We start from the raw sequence: 14447 nt of genomic DNA, 5'->3' as shown, positions 1-14447 counted from the left end.
GCGCTCTAGGATAGGGAATAGATTTAATTTACTATCCAACACCTTCCCTAGTGTCCACGGGGACTGGAGTTGGAATAGTAAATTAAACTATTCACTATCCAGCACCCCAAAGCGCTATGCGGTGTAACAGCATGCGTTGTAAAAACCGCGATGTAAAAGCATGCGATGTAAAAGCATGCGTTGTAATGTCATACATCCGTTAATATGAGATAAAATATAAAAAGTAATTAAATTAAACTATTAAACTTAGTTTCAAAAAATGAAAGTATGTACAGTAATTGGACACATATTTGAAGCAAGTTTCTGAAAATTATATTAAGAAATATTAGAGACGGCTGTTTTTTTTCACATTATTGTTTAAAATTAATATGTATACATCATATTAATAAACTTTTGTGGTAGTTAATGCACATTTAATATGATACATTAATGTGCAGTAGCATTTATTTTATTAGTTCCAGGTTGATATTAAATATTTTAATTTAATTTACACTTTTGTTATGCATTAAAACATATTTTGGAAATAAAACACTTTATTAAAGTTCCCTATACTTTCCTATTAGGGCATCTCTACTCCGGTGCAGAACTCTCCACCAAACGATGAACAGTTACTAGTAGTTACTTTACACTTGACAATTCTGTTGTTGGAAGCTCCGCCCTTTCATTTCAGAGGGCAGAGGCATGTAAGTCTGTATCTAAGTGTAAATCTGCAATCTGAAAATGGTGAACAGCTCAAAACTGGAGAGCTACATTTAGGCGCAGGAGTAGATCTAGACATGAATACATATTCACAAGTATATTTATCTTTGTGAAACGGTCCCATGGTCTTTAATATATTTAAATCACACTCCCACTCTCTGTATTTGCAAGCATTTAATTTGGTTTCACTTCACATATGTGTGCATGTCACCCAGCTTCAAATAACCCTTTCCAACAAATCTAAATATTTTATGTTATGAATGAGTGAAAGGTCTGCTAGGATGGGTGCTAGGAGCATGGACTTTTATCCTGAGAAGACAGAGATTGTGATATAGTGCTTTACATTGTTATATGACTCTTTGGCAAAATCAGTGGTTGATTGCCCTTTCTCAATATACTAGGAAAGTATTAAATTGCAGATCTTAGCAGTTAACAAGGTCTGAATCTTTCATTTGTGGTCTAAATTGAGGCTATTACCTTTTTGGCACTTCCAACAGGGATAAAGTGCCGTGACATTCTTAATCTGAACTTGATTTGCACAGGCCGTCAGACTGTATATGAAACTTCTTAAACATCAGATTTTCTCACTCAAGAGAGTGTTACAAACTGCCTCCTGATAATATTGTGATGCAGCAATCATTTCAGCCTAGCACTATAGATCGCTCGTTCCTATCAAAAGACCAGGAAACTGATTTCATATTTCTCTATATTGTGCATTAAGCATTCTCTATTTTTATGGAAAAAACTACTGATCTGACCATTGACTGAGTAGAGTGTTACTCTGTGTCGGTACAGTGTTTCCTAAGCTACCCAAATCTGCAAACCATGTTTGAAGGCACAGAGTTTAATCTATTTTTGTTCTGCAACAGTCAGCTCGAGTCGCTATCCTTACATCTCGGTGGCATCTAAGATACGTGTCCGCTCAGGAAATGCCTGCAATCTTGGATGTTCTGCAGCAAAAACTAAATGTGTTCACTTAATTTCCGAGACAGAAGGATTATAGGCTACTTGTGGTGTTTACATGCTTTAGAAGAGAAAGTATCATACCATGCTACAGGCTAACATAGCACAGCATAACAAAACATCACACAACCATATTCTTTTATATTAGTCTCTTGAAATCGTTACTATTTGCTCGTTTTAATTAATATTTCATTTTGGATTTTAGCTTCTCAAAACATTTATTCCAGTCTCTGGCCTTTACCAGCATTTTCTTTGAAAACTGTTCAAGTCTTCTTATCAAAATCGCCCTCTATTTCCCAAAATGAATTTAAGGTACCTGATACACCAGCTACGGGGACCACACTCAAAATAATTTCCCAATTTAGGCACCTATAATCTTGCGAAATAAGACTAATCTTTCACTAAAAACACAGACAACAAGCTCTGTCAGATTATGTACCAACTCTTTTCTCTTCTACTAAGGGGCTCATTATGATTGTGGGCGGACATCAGTCTGCCATCCACCATAACGGTGATGGGACCGGCCGTGAGACGTGCGGCGGTTCCACCGGCCCAATTAGTATGTGCCCGCCATACTGGCGGGTGCATCGTGGCCTTTTACCATTGCAGACGGTGCTGCTGGCTGCAAAACCGTCCTCAATGGTAAAAGGGCATGCCTGGCATTTCCCTGCACCATGTGGCAGGCACCACGCGGTGCTTGCCACTTGGTGCAGGGAACTGCAGGGGGTACAATGGGTACCCCCCAAGTGCACCCCCTACCCCCGGGGCCCGAAACAGCCCCCCAAAGCCAATCCCTGCCAGCCCTTCCATGGCGGTATCGCCACCATGGAAGGGCCTGAATGTAACCCACTTCATAATATGACTGGGCGATGCCTGCTGGTCACCACCACCATATTACTGCCCCAGCAACGCTCAGCCGGCATTCAGAACGATTGCCGAACGGCGGAAAAGCGGCGGACAGACTTTGCGTGGGCCGCGATACCCCCCCGCCATCATAATATGGTGGGGGTATTTCTCGTTTCAATAGCCTAATGGTCGCCATCGTTGGCTCGACGGTGGCGATTATTACACCATCATAATGTGCCCACAAGTGTTCAGTGCCTTTTTTCCATGGTTCACTTTGCAAACCATTTCCTTTCCACTAGTATTTGATTTTGACACTGGCTACGTGAAAGATAAGAAAATGAAGTACAGAAATTTAAATAATGAAACCTAGGGAAGTTAGAAGACCTCATTATGAATTTGCAAACTTTAATAACGGGGAAAAGTAAAATGCCATCAATCTTGTAAATGAAACTCATGCCAGAATAAAAGCCAAATGATAAAGGTGTGTATTTGTAAAGCGCACATTTAACCCAAAAGGGCATCTTGGTGCTCAAATAACAGATGTTTACTGTTACCACACTCAATGCTGTTCATTGTGTCGACTTCAGAAAGATGAATAGCTGAGTGGACTCACCAGGACTGAAACCTGTGGCCCAGAACAGGTACCTAAAGTGGATCCAAAAGTCCACACAGCTGCCAGGCCAGAAGCTTGACTTCCCGTTCAAAAAGAAAGATCAGCCTTATTTGTCTGTGTATATATATAACTGAATCCTTCACCTTCAGGTTAATTACTCTTCTGTTCTTTCAGAAATAAGCTATTGTAAGGGGTTGGTGCACAAATATAGCAAACACTTTGAAAGGTAGAATATATTACAGATTTCTTTCAAATCTGTTTTTTTTCATTGTGTGGTACAATAACTACTCTGCAGCAGTCCTGGTTGTGGTGATGATCTGGCTTCTTAGTCCTGGATATCTTGGCAGGCTTTGACAAAATTGTTCAAGGAACACTACATGTCATTCTTTCTTGTTGATCTGGCTTTGGAGGGACAGTTCTGCTATACAGTTTGCAAATCGTTCAGATGTGAACAAACAAGTCTGTCCGTGTGTAAAGTGACCAAGAGGATGACCCTGTCACTCTACTTTTTCAGTTTTTACATGGCACCCAGGGCATATCTTTTGCTGGCCTGGGTTGGGCCTGATAGCCCAATTCCCCTTTATTTGGATGCTACTCAGAATTGGAAAGGAGCCTGGATAATGTGGTACTGTACAGAGAGGGAGATGTTAGGTGTATGCTCGGAGAGCAGTTGGGTGAAGTAGGTGGGGGTAACAACATTCAATGGCTCGAACATTAGAATCTTTAACAAGAGGAACCAGGAGCTTGTTTAAGCAGGTCCTGCATACGTTCTCCTAAGAAGAATTGGAAAACACAAGACATATGCAGTTCCTAAAAGTTCAGGGGAAAGGCAGGTCTTTCTAAAAGGTTTCCTCACACACCCCAAGGGATGTAATGCTTCATCATCGGGCCTGCTCCTCGTCGAGCCGATGCTGCAATGCCCGAAGGGGAACCCGCAAAGGGTCTCTTTGGCAGAGATTTTAGTTGATAAAGCCATAGGGTGAGTGCGGGTGTGTGGGCTAGGTAGTGTGGTGAGTGTGAAGATTAAAATAGTTATAGGGCAACCCTAACTAATGTTTTTATTCACAGGGGACACTAGCGTACTAAAAATTGTGAGCCCCGGCTTGATGTAATGATCCTATAGGGCTAATGTGTTGCATCGGGTCGACATGTTTCATGCCAAAGTAGCCCCTAACTGGTCTAGTGGCACTTCATCAAGACCAAAAAGGGAATTGATAGTACTCTAGCACAACCATCCCTGAAGGTTTTAAATTCCCAAGCTTATTTGCTGGTATGTTCTTTTCTTATTTCTTTTCGTTGTTGTTAATTTTTAACTTCTGGTGTTCTCTAATATAAGTGTAACTTTTGTGGTTTCTCGTATGTTGTTTTGAAGCACTTCTTTCCCAGTTTGTTTAGATTCATATACAATTCATATTTTAAGAAGAAAAATGTATTGTACCTTTAAGAAGTCATTTGTATATCATGCTACAGTAAGCAAGTCTTTCCACCTGATGTTCAAACCTTGGTGCGAATTGGGAGTTTAACAAGAATCAGTCATTCGAAGTATAGTTGTTTTATTATAATCAAACACTAAAGACCGTAGCACTGCCTAAACAAGTGTCAAAACTGCAAGAAGGAAGGACTCTATTTTTAAGCAAAAAAGCACTCATGTAGCACCTATTGGAAAATTCACAGGCTCAGGCCTATGGGCTTTTCACTCCGATATGTGCGATAACTCCGCGTACCATACATACTGGAATTTCAAGTATCCCATGGTTATCACAACTTTGTAGTTTTTCAAAACAAAAAATTCAGCAGGTTAAACTTCTTGCAATTTAACAGAAAAACAGCTGATAGACACCAAAATGTGTGGAATTGTATGCAGTAAGCAACAACTCCTATAGGTTGTGGTCAATTTTCGGTGGGAAATCTTGAAAAAGATGAAATTAACTAGGTGCGGTACATACCTAACCTCCTTCTGCCTCACTTGTGATTAGTGGCTAAGAGGTGTTCCAATTACACTTGCAAATAAAGGGTCTTATTTATGAGCTCCTGAGTCCCTTTTGTGCCACCGGTGCGTCACTTTTCGTGACGCACGAGTGGCATAAAAAATGCGCCATGTTGCACCATATGTACGAAGGGACGCATCTAGGTAAACCCCTGCGCTACATTATACCTGTGCCAGGTATAATGTATGCAGGGTGGGCGTACCCTCGCAAGAAAGGGTCGTAGGAGTGGCGCAGTGAAATCTATGAGATTTCGGCGCGCCACTTCTAGGATGCCATTGTGTCAAAACCTTATGCCTGCCTCATGGCAGGCGTAAGGGTGAAGCAGGCCCTTTCACATGGGGCTTGCCCCATGTGATAGGAACATTGCTGGAGTTGCGTCAGGCTTCCGACACAACTCCAGGGATGCTCCACTTTTTGCGCTGACAAATACATCAGTTATACTGACGTATCTATCCTTCCTTGCGACATTTTGTAAATATGACGCATCGTTGGTGTCGCAAGGAGGGCGCACCGAGAAGTGGCGCATCGCTGCTTTCACGCAGTGATGCGCCACTTCTCATAAATGAGGCCCCCAAAGTTTACTGACTATTTTTAGGAAAGGGAGTATGGGTATGAATTCCAGATGCAGTCACTATAATTTTCAAGTTGGAGTTGAGTAAACACTGAATGCATTATTCTGTGTTTTTCTTCCTGCATCCAATGCATGGCTGTGGAGCTAATGTAGCTCTGTGTGCTTAACCACCAAACACATGCTGTGTCATGTTGTGGCATTCTCTGAAATGCAGTGCAGAGCGTAACAATCAAAGGTACTGGTGCAAAACTTTGCACACGCTCTGTTAAATAACACATGGATCAATACAATGTTCAGATCTTTTCCTACACACTCACAATGTACTTCAATTTTGGAAAGTGTAGTACTGATTAATAATCATAATTTAATTAGTTTGTGCAAAAGCTTCCCACATGCTGTGCTGGCTCACACAGCTAACTACCACACATTTGGTGCTACTGCTTCAAGCATAGTTCTGAATAAATTAATTCAAATGCTTGGCAGAAACTCATCTCGAGTCATCATACATCAATCACGACATGCATCAAGGGCCAAACGTCTCAAAAATGTCTAAAGTGTAGCACTGATGAATAAGTTATTTTAGGCACCCAGTTCAAAATCTGCCTACAAGCTATGTTAAGTCACGCAAAATTCAGCCACGGACATTGGCATGCACCTATCTGTCCAAGTTCACGTGGAGCAATTCTTCAAAGGCTGTTTCTGAATAAGGCAATATAAGTGAGTTTGATTTTAGAGTGACACAACATCTCATATCCTTGCATTCTCAATGCCAAATCTGGAATCATTTGCTAATTTATAATAGCGGATAATTAAAAGTAATTCGAAGCATCAGGTACGAAGGCCTCCAACAAGCTGTGCTAAACCACACAATAATCAACCTCAACCTTGGCACTTGTGTACCTAATACAACTCGCTGCAATTCTCTGAAAAGTTGTTGGTAATAATGCTTGTCCAAGGACTTAGCTTGGTCAGTAAGATCCGGGAGTTGGGATGCGTGAGCTTCATATTTCCCAACAATCATGCAAGGATATCCTGGTAAAACACATTATATGAGAAGAAGGACATGAAGGGGGCTTAAGGGGCAATGGAAAGAGAGAGAAGGGTGAATTGTTAGGGGTACTTAAAACGCAATGGGGCGTATTCTAAAGGAACTATTGCCGAGTTATCGGCACTTCATCGCAGCCAAAGTCGCAATAAAAATATTGCCCCATTCACAAGCTGGTGCTAAGAGTCCATACCACCAGTTTACCTGCGATAGCATCTGCAAAAAACATCGCCACAGATGTCACCGGCAACTATCGCTAATGAGATGCAGAGTAGGTGTTCCCGTGCAAAAAGCAGCAACAACACCACTTCGCAACATTCTCAATGACCAGCAAGATCAGCGATGAGGTCACAAAACATGCGATTAGGCCCGATAGCAGCAGGGATTTTACACCTGCTCTGAATGGGTGTAAAGTTGGATGACAGCTTGCACCACAAAAGGGAGCTCAACCCTGAGCCACAACTGAAGACAAACATGGAGCTACTGATCATGCAGCTCGGAGACCCAACCGGGCCACAACACCCACCGCCACCACCCCCAGGCCTGCCACCACCCCCCGGACTCCACCGCTACCCCCCTGGACCACCACAGAGGCAGCACAGACACAGACAGCGGACCTTCAGGAAACGCACCAACCTCACAAGAGTATGTCATTGCCCACTGCAGGTTCGAAAGGACAACCATCCTCCGCATCCTGAACATCATAGCCCAGAGGCTGATGGTACCAACACAGTGGACAACTAACATCCCACCACAGACAAAGCTGCTGGCTGTGCTGTACCTGTTGGCCTCTGGTACCTTCCAACCAACAACCGCCAGAGTAGGAGGAGTCTCACAGCCAGCCCCATCAAAGTTCCTCGAACCTGTCCCGGATGCCATCATCAGCTTGCTACCCCAGTACCTTTACTTCCCCCACACTGCGCAGGAACAGCTGGAGATCAAGCAAGGCTTCTACGCCATAGCTGGCTTCCAGCACGTGTTGGGGGTAATTGACTGCACACATATCCTAATTGTTCCTCCTGTCGACACTTCACACAATTACAGCAAAAGAAAGCATTTCATCAATGTGCAGGCAATAGTGGCCCACCAGGGACTCTTCACCAATGCAGTTGCCAACTACCCAGACAGTGTGCATGAGTCCTACATCTTCCGATAGTCCATCATCAACCAGCTCTTCCAGGCTGGCACCTACGGAAATGCACTGCTTGTTGGTAAGTACCAAATGAACACACCACAAATCCACATTCAAGCAATTCAGAACTCTGGGAATGCACACGTCACAAACTCACTTAAACATGCCAAACAACATGCCACCCGCCAGACACGACAGCACAACTTACACTGGGAACCTGGGCTAGCCATGTACACAAGCAATCAATGGCATGGCACCTCAGCCGCACATTTGCAGAATGTGGGGAGAGGTAGGAACCAGGCATTTGCGAAGGAGGCAAGTGACCGATGAATGAGAATGTACACAATGCCAAGTATGACGTGGATGATCTGGACAGACTGCAGTATGCAGACCACAGACATATCCATGTCAACATACACTGCTGGTGTATGGAGTGTAGTCGATGCAACCATGTCACCGCAGCCTTTGGGGGAGATTGTGGCAATGTAGCTTGTCGCGTCCCCCCTGTAAGTGTATGCGGAGTGAGCTGGGCCGACATACGCCAGGCAGCGTACGGGTGTGAATAAAAAGCACCTAGCCCTGGGCATTGTTCTCTTCCAGAATGGCTAACGTCTCTGCCAGGGTGGTGCCTCTAACCCCGCCACGAGGCCAACACCGTGAGTGGTGTTGCCTGCGATCCTTTGTGCCTGCTGCATCCCAGGCCACAGCTCCCCAGACCGGTCTTGGCCGCACCTGCGCACTCAGGCCTCACTGCTCACCTGCCGACACCGGTGTGTGTCATGGAAGGCCCACCATGTGCCGCTGCAAGCTCAAAGCCGAGACCCCCAACCTTAGCAACCTCCTCAGACCATCACAGCCTCTGCAACACAGGACAGCCCTACTCCTTTCTCATTGAAGTACTCCACTGGCTGACACTGCAGACTAGTAGGTCACACATTTGGGTACACTATGGCAGAGAACATTCTTCATGGCAGAGTTTATATGACTACACTCCCTTCGATCAGGTGCCACCAGCTCTGTGTATAGCATTCCAACCACACGTGTCTGTGGGCCCTTGCTGTCTTCGGCCTTTGGCCTACACTGTGGTCCTACAGGCCTCACACCAATCCAATGCAGTGCCCTTCATCGTCGCAGGCTACACACCCGGTCAGCTCTGGTGCACCTGCCTCCGTCAGACACAAATCTGCTCCACAAGCCATTCCACCGTCATGTGTTCGAATTCCAGGAGGTGATGGCTAGACAGCTGTTGACCTGCGCTGACCGCTGCCTCTGGCCTACACTGCCGTCAACTAGGTCACACATTTGGAACTGAGTCTTGATTTCCTCATGGTAGTCTTCATGTTACAATACGCAAGGAGAGGGGTAAGAGGAAGATATGCTTCAGTCTAGAGGAGAAAAGTCACTCCGTGACGGAGGTAATGGGAAATACCAACTGGTGGCACTACCTCTGTGCATTGCAAGCCAACGACATGTGCGGCCACTGCAGACCGCTGCCTCTGGCAAACACTGCGTTGAGTAGATCACACAATTGGAGCTGAGTCTAGCCCTCTTCATTGCAGAGTTTATGGCATTGTACAGGCCTCATCGCGGAGTGCATGCCCTTTTAGCACTGGTGTCATTAAGTATGTGCCCTGCAAATCATGGACACTCTCTGGTTGTACTTTGGTGGCATCTGTGTTCATGGGCTGGGGGTTGTCTTCATCATCATGTAGCTGATACTTACATGGTAGTAGAGCGCAGTCTGTAGCATTAAACTTCACCATTTGCCTGTTTCTGCTTGCTTCTGACCTCTGCTTCATGTTCTGGAAGGACACCTTCAACTGTCCCAAGCAACCCTTCATGACATTCACCTTGGACATCGACGAGGACCCGCTCAGCTCACATGGCCTTAACTCAGTGCAGCGCATCTCACTGTCTTGTGGAGGTGTACCTGTGCCGGCCGCAGCTCATCCGGGGTCATTAACTCTGTGCAGCTCAAGTCATGGACCTTTGCTGTTTGAACCTTGCACTGATGATTGTCTGATCACTGTTGTGGTTGTTGCCAGCACCAACCATCCCTTGAGGGGTGGCTTACACTACCCAACACCCATCCAGCACATGCATAACTGGACATGTGACCCTGGCAATAAAAGGGGCCGGGCGCACGTGCCAGTAGCCAGTTCCACAAACTCACTCAGTGTGTCCGTGTGGTCATTATGTATGCATGAGGGCCCCGGGCCATACCACATTACATTGTGCTGTGTACAGCATGCGCAACCATGTCACTGCAGGCAGTGTGGTAGACCTGGGACATGTAGCTGTGTCGGACCAGCCTGTGAGCGTCAGCGAAGTGGACAGGCGTATAACTGTCCAGCATAGGGATCTGGCTCTTCAACACGTGGATCTGTGTGTGGTTAAGTTTAGGCCTACCAAAGGAAGTAACTAATGCGTGTGTCTCTGTTGTACTGTCTGTGCCACCTGTACCGCATTAGACATTCTTGCTATGTGGCATGCCAGCGGAGTGCGGGCTCGGCCGAAGGGGTACATGAGGAAGGGTATGCCCGCTTGGGGTCAGGGATCACGCATGCCAACTGTTGTGTGTGTCGCTACTAGCGCCGCATGCACCAAATGTCTGACCGCAACCGCATGACGAGTTCAGCCAGGCAGGTGCTCTACATCTGTGTCAGCCCTGTCCTTACAATGGGCCTACACACACGTGGTTGGCCACCTTCAGCGCGCATCATCACAGTATCATAGTCAGGCTTGTGGACATGCGCAGACCGGCATGACTTTGGTGTGCCGTAGGGGTGCAAGTGATGCAACCCCGCTTCGCACACTAGTGACTAGGCTCGGGGACAGGGAGGAGCAGCAGTGAGGATGCGTAATACACATTGATGCTGCTCATTTGCAACAAGCAGTTCATGTCATACAGGAATCATTAAGTCACACATATCACACACCAATGAACCAGTGAGCCTGCCAACACATCATGCAGTACGTAGTCTTGACTCATGTCTCTCTGTACTGTCACAGGTGACCAAGGATATGCACTCTGCGCTAGGATGATAACACCTCTCCGAGCCCCGAACACACAGGCCCAGAGGCAGTACAATTTGGCCCACATACACACCAGGGGCATCGTGGAATGCACATTTGGCATGTTGAAGTCATGTTTCAGGTGCCTGGACGTCACAGGTGGAAGGCTCCTGTACAGCTCAGACATCATGTGCAAGATGGTCGTTGCATGTTGTGTGTTGCACAACATATGTGTACGCAGCAATGCCCCATGGATAAGAGTGCCAGATGCACCGGACGATGATGAAGATGAGACAGGTGGATCACACCCCACTGCAACCACAGCAGGAATAGCCCATAGGGACACCATCAATGAGAATTTCTTCTCATGTTGACATCACATTGTGACGGTCCTTAGCAATAATGGGACAGTACGATGGATGACCACAGGCACAGCATGAGCAAATAAATGCATTCCAAGGTACATTCCCTGCGTACATGTTACTCATCCGTACAGGCACTTCACTCAGACAAGTGTGGGTGCGACATGTCGTGCTAGCAATTTTGGAATTTGTTAATGGATGTTGGGTGTGTCACCTGTGCAGTGAGGCTGTTTAGGGTGTCACGTATTTGGACTGCCAGTTCTGTGTGTCACAGTTGGTACAGTATCCCACTATTCAGCAATTTCACATGTGTCCCAATTCATTTAATTTTGGCTGTCATTTGTGGTCTAAAAGTGACAACAGGGCTTATTTTGAGCTCTGATATGTGCCGCCATGATGCAGGGATGCATCCTGTGACTCATGTCCCACAATATGGGCAACATGTACATAAGGGGGAGTCACTGCCCCTACATTAGTCCATGCTTTCATTATTGTTTGGTCATGAACATGCCACGTCTGTGTGCGGGGGTGTTGATTGCCCCTCTGCAATGTGAAGAGGAGATGCGCTTTCACAGTGTGTTCCATGTACTCTTCCGCATTGGCGCAGTTTACGTACAGTATGCATGTCAATGTACATTGTGGCTGTTTGTGAGTTTATGCCTATCTAATGTGGGTCAATGGTCATTTGTTCTACATCACAGCTGTGGGGTTGTGCTTGTACTTTGTCATCTCACCATTTTTCTCCTCTGCTTTTGTGTAGCATTTTCCCGCATGAGGTGTGGGAAACGCAGGCCTGGCGCTGGTTATCGCTGATGTTTGTATCGTGATTGGCCTCATCGCTACTATTTTCGCGTTGGTGTTTCGTGTTTTTTGGCGTCACATTGGTTTTAACATGGACATTTGACACGTTATCCTGGGCCTATCCCATGGTACCGCAGTGTTGTTAATACGCCATTGTCACAGCGTTGTTTTCCCACGATAGACTGCAATGTGCAATGTTGTGTTAAGCTAATTTTGCTATAGTTATCACATATTCTTGAGAATATCCCCCAATATTTTTCAACTGATCAACATTTTAAGGCCTTCAAAAAAGAAATGAGAGAGAGCGAGTGTGTGTGTGTGTGTGAGTGTGTGTCAGTGTGAGCATTTAAAAATCCAAGTGAAATCCGACGGACACTTCACCATACCTAACTGAAAGCATGTGTACCCAACAATTTACTGCAGAATACATGGTTTAGAGGCTATAATACCCCGAACACCCACCCCCCAGAGCTACACCCTAGTGCATGTCCATACAACTGTCTGAGGACAATTTATCCAAAAACTGTGTTTTGATTACACACAATCCACTGGTTTTCTGAAAAACAACCTGAAGGTCAAGTTCTATTGTCTTAAGTGTTCTCGTGGTGTAGCAAGGGCGCCATGGGGTCCAATGCAAGCAAGGAAAATGTCCCTTTCTCTGTTCATAAATGTGTGGTATCTTCAAAAATGTTTGTTATGAGGTGAATAAAAGCGAATGATAAAATACATCTATAAAAATGTTGCTCTCTGAACCTTATAAACAGCTGCATTCAAGGTTGATGAATTAAATATATTTAAAATATGTACTATGGTAAATCAGACAGGAAAATGAGGCTGCTGTTTTAGAACACAGAAACAACTATAATGGATTACACAATTTTCATGAAATGAACAATATAAATATACAATACAAGCAAATGGAAAGGAATGTTTTTGGAGTTCAAATGTTTAGAAATGTGGTTTATCAGAGATAAGAAACATTCTCAAGTACATATTCAGCCTTCCGCTTAGGGTAGTGAATGATTTTAAACCTCTCTTTTTCAACAGCATAGTTCCTAGTGCAGGCACATTCAATGAGCTAGAAGAACATTTTAGTTTTTTACTAGAAATCTGTTTTAGTCACAGGCAGCTGTTATGGGCATAAGGCATAGCACTATGTGGGTTGGTACTCTAATGTGGTTTGTTCAGGTACTATCTGCAATTTTCCTGGCACAATATCGACCGCCTAGAAGCAAATCAAAATTCAGGTTTTTTGGTAGGGTACAGCTGTCTGGTTTACAATCTGTCTTAAATCCCACTGCAGTAAAAAGCCTGCACTTCAGACCAGTGTTAAACTATTGACGAGTAAGTAATTGATAAAGGCCTTGCACAATACACACAAAAACTCCCTTCCCCAAGCCTGCTAGTGGATCAAAATGTATCTTTTATGCACTGCTAGGCTTTTGACTTTACTCCCATTTGAGATTTGCACTGAAAAGGGAAGCCTGTACATTTGCCTCGGGCCTTCCGTGCTTTTGATGTAATCATAATAGATTTAGCGCAATGTAAGAAACACTGGGAACATGAGAGTGTATTGGCCAATTTTGGAATTTTCATTGTCTACATCCATTGGTATGTGACCTGCTGTAAAACAGACTTAAAGAATATTGTAAAACAGACTTAAAGAATATTGTGTGATCTTTCTGAAAGCAGCTCTGATTTGTACTATGTTTAAAGATATATATGCAGTTTGATTTATCGTCACCCCACACCTCCATTTTGTGTTGTGATTTTTAATAATCTTTTCAGTAGATTTATTTTTAAAAACGTTAATATTTGCACTCTTTTCCTGTCCCTAGGAATGTACATTCCTCTCTCTGAGAATGGGTGGAATAATCCAATCTTTATGGTAACAGATTTCCCTAAGAAGTTGTCTGGGATTGGTTAGCGCGGAGGGTCTTCTCTCCTTTTCGCCAAGAACCCCGTATTTGAAATGGGTTAATTCTCTATAGATTAGAAATAGAGCGAAAATTATTCTCAGCAAGAGCATGGGAAAATGGCTTCCCCTTCCTCTGATTGACTGCTGAGCCTACTTTTCATTTACAAAAACAGGAAAGAAAATACACTAACAGAAGTAAAGGAAGGTGCCGTGATTAAATTGCATAAAACGGTAATGTAAAAATGTAGCGGATTCAAACCAAACATCCTGATATTTGGGAATATCATCTGTCCATCTGAAAACAGAGACATAGGCACTGCTCACTTATGCCAAGCTGTGCCGTTTGGGCTCATTTAGCTAACCCTGAGAAATTCAAAGGTAAAATGCACGCGCATTAACAAAATTGCAATTGTATAAAAAAAGAGCACTTGGCTGTGCCCCCCGTTAGTCCACAGCCCCTGAATTCAATTACTCCCCACTGTCTAAGACAGTTC

At 44.5% G+C, this 14447-nt stretch overlaps 1 protein-coding gene across 3 annotated transcripts in view; it reads right to left on the bottom strand.

The window, feature by feature from the left end:
* The window catches only part of ADCY1 (adenylate cyclase 1), a 1411272-nt gene that overhangs the window by 861526 nt on the left and 535299 nt on the right, over nucleotides 1–14447 (bottom strand). The gene's annotated exons all lie outside the window — the stretch shown is intronic.

This window comes from Lissotriton helveticus, chromosome 4_1, assembly GCF_964261635.1.
Source record: "Lissotriton helveticus chromosome 4_1, aLisHel1.1, whole genome shotgun sequence".
Lineage (NCBI taxonomy): Eukaryota > Metazoa > Chordata > Amphibia > Caudata > Salamandridae > Lissotriton > Lissotriton helveticus.
Note: the sequence above shows the minus strand (reverse complement) of the source record. Positions and strands in the feature narration are given on the sequence as shown.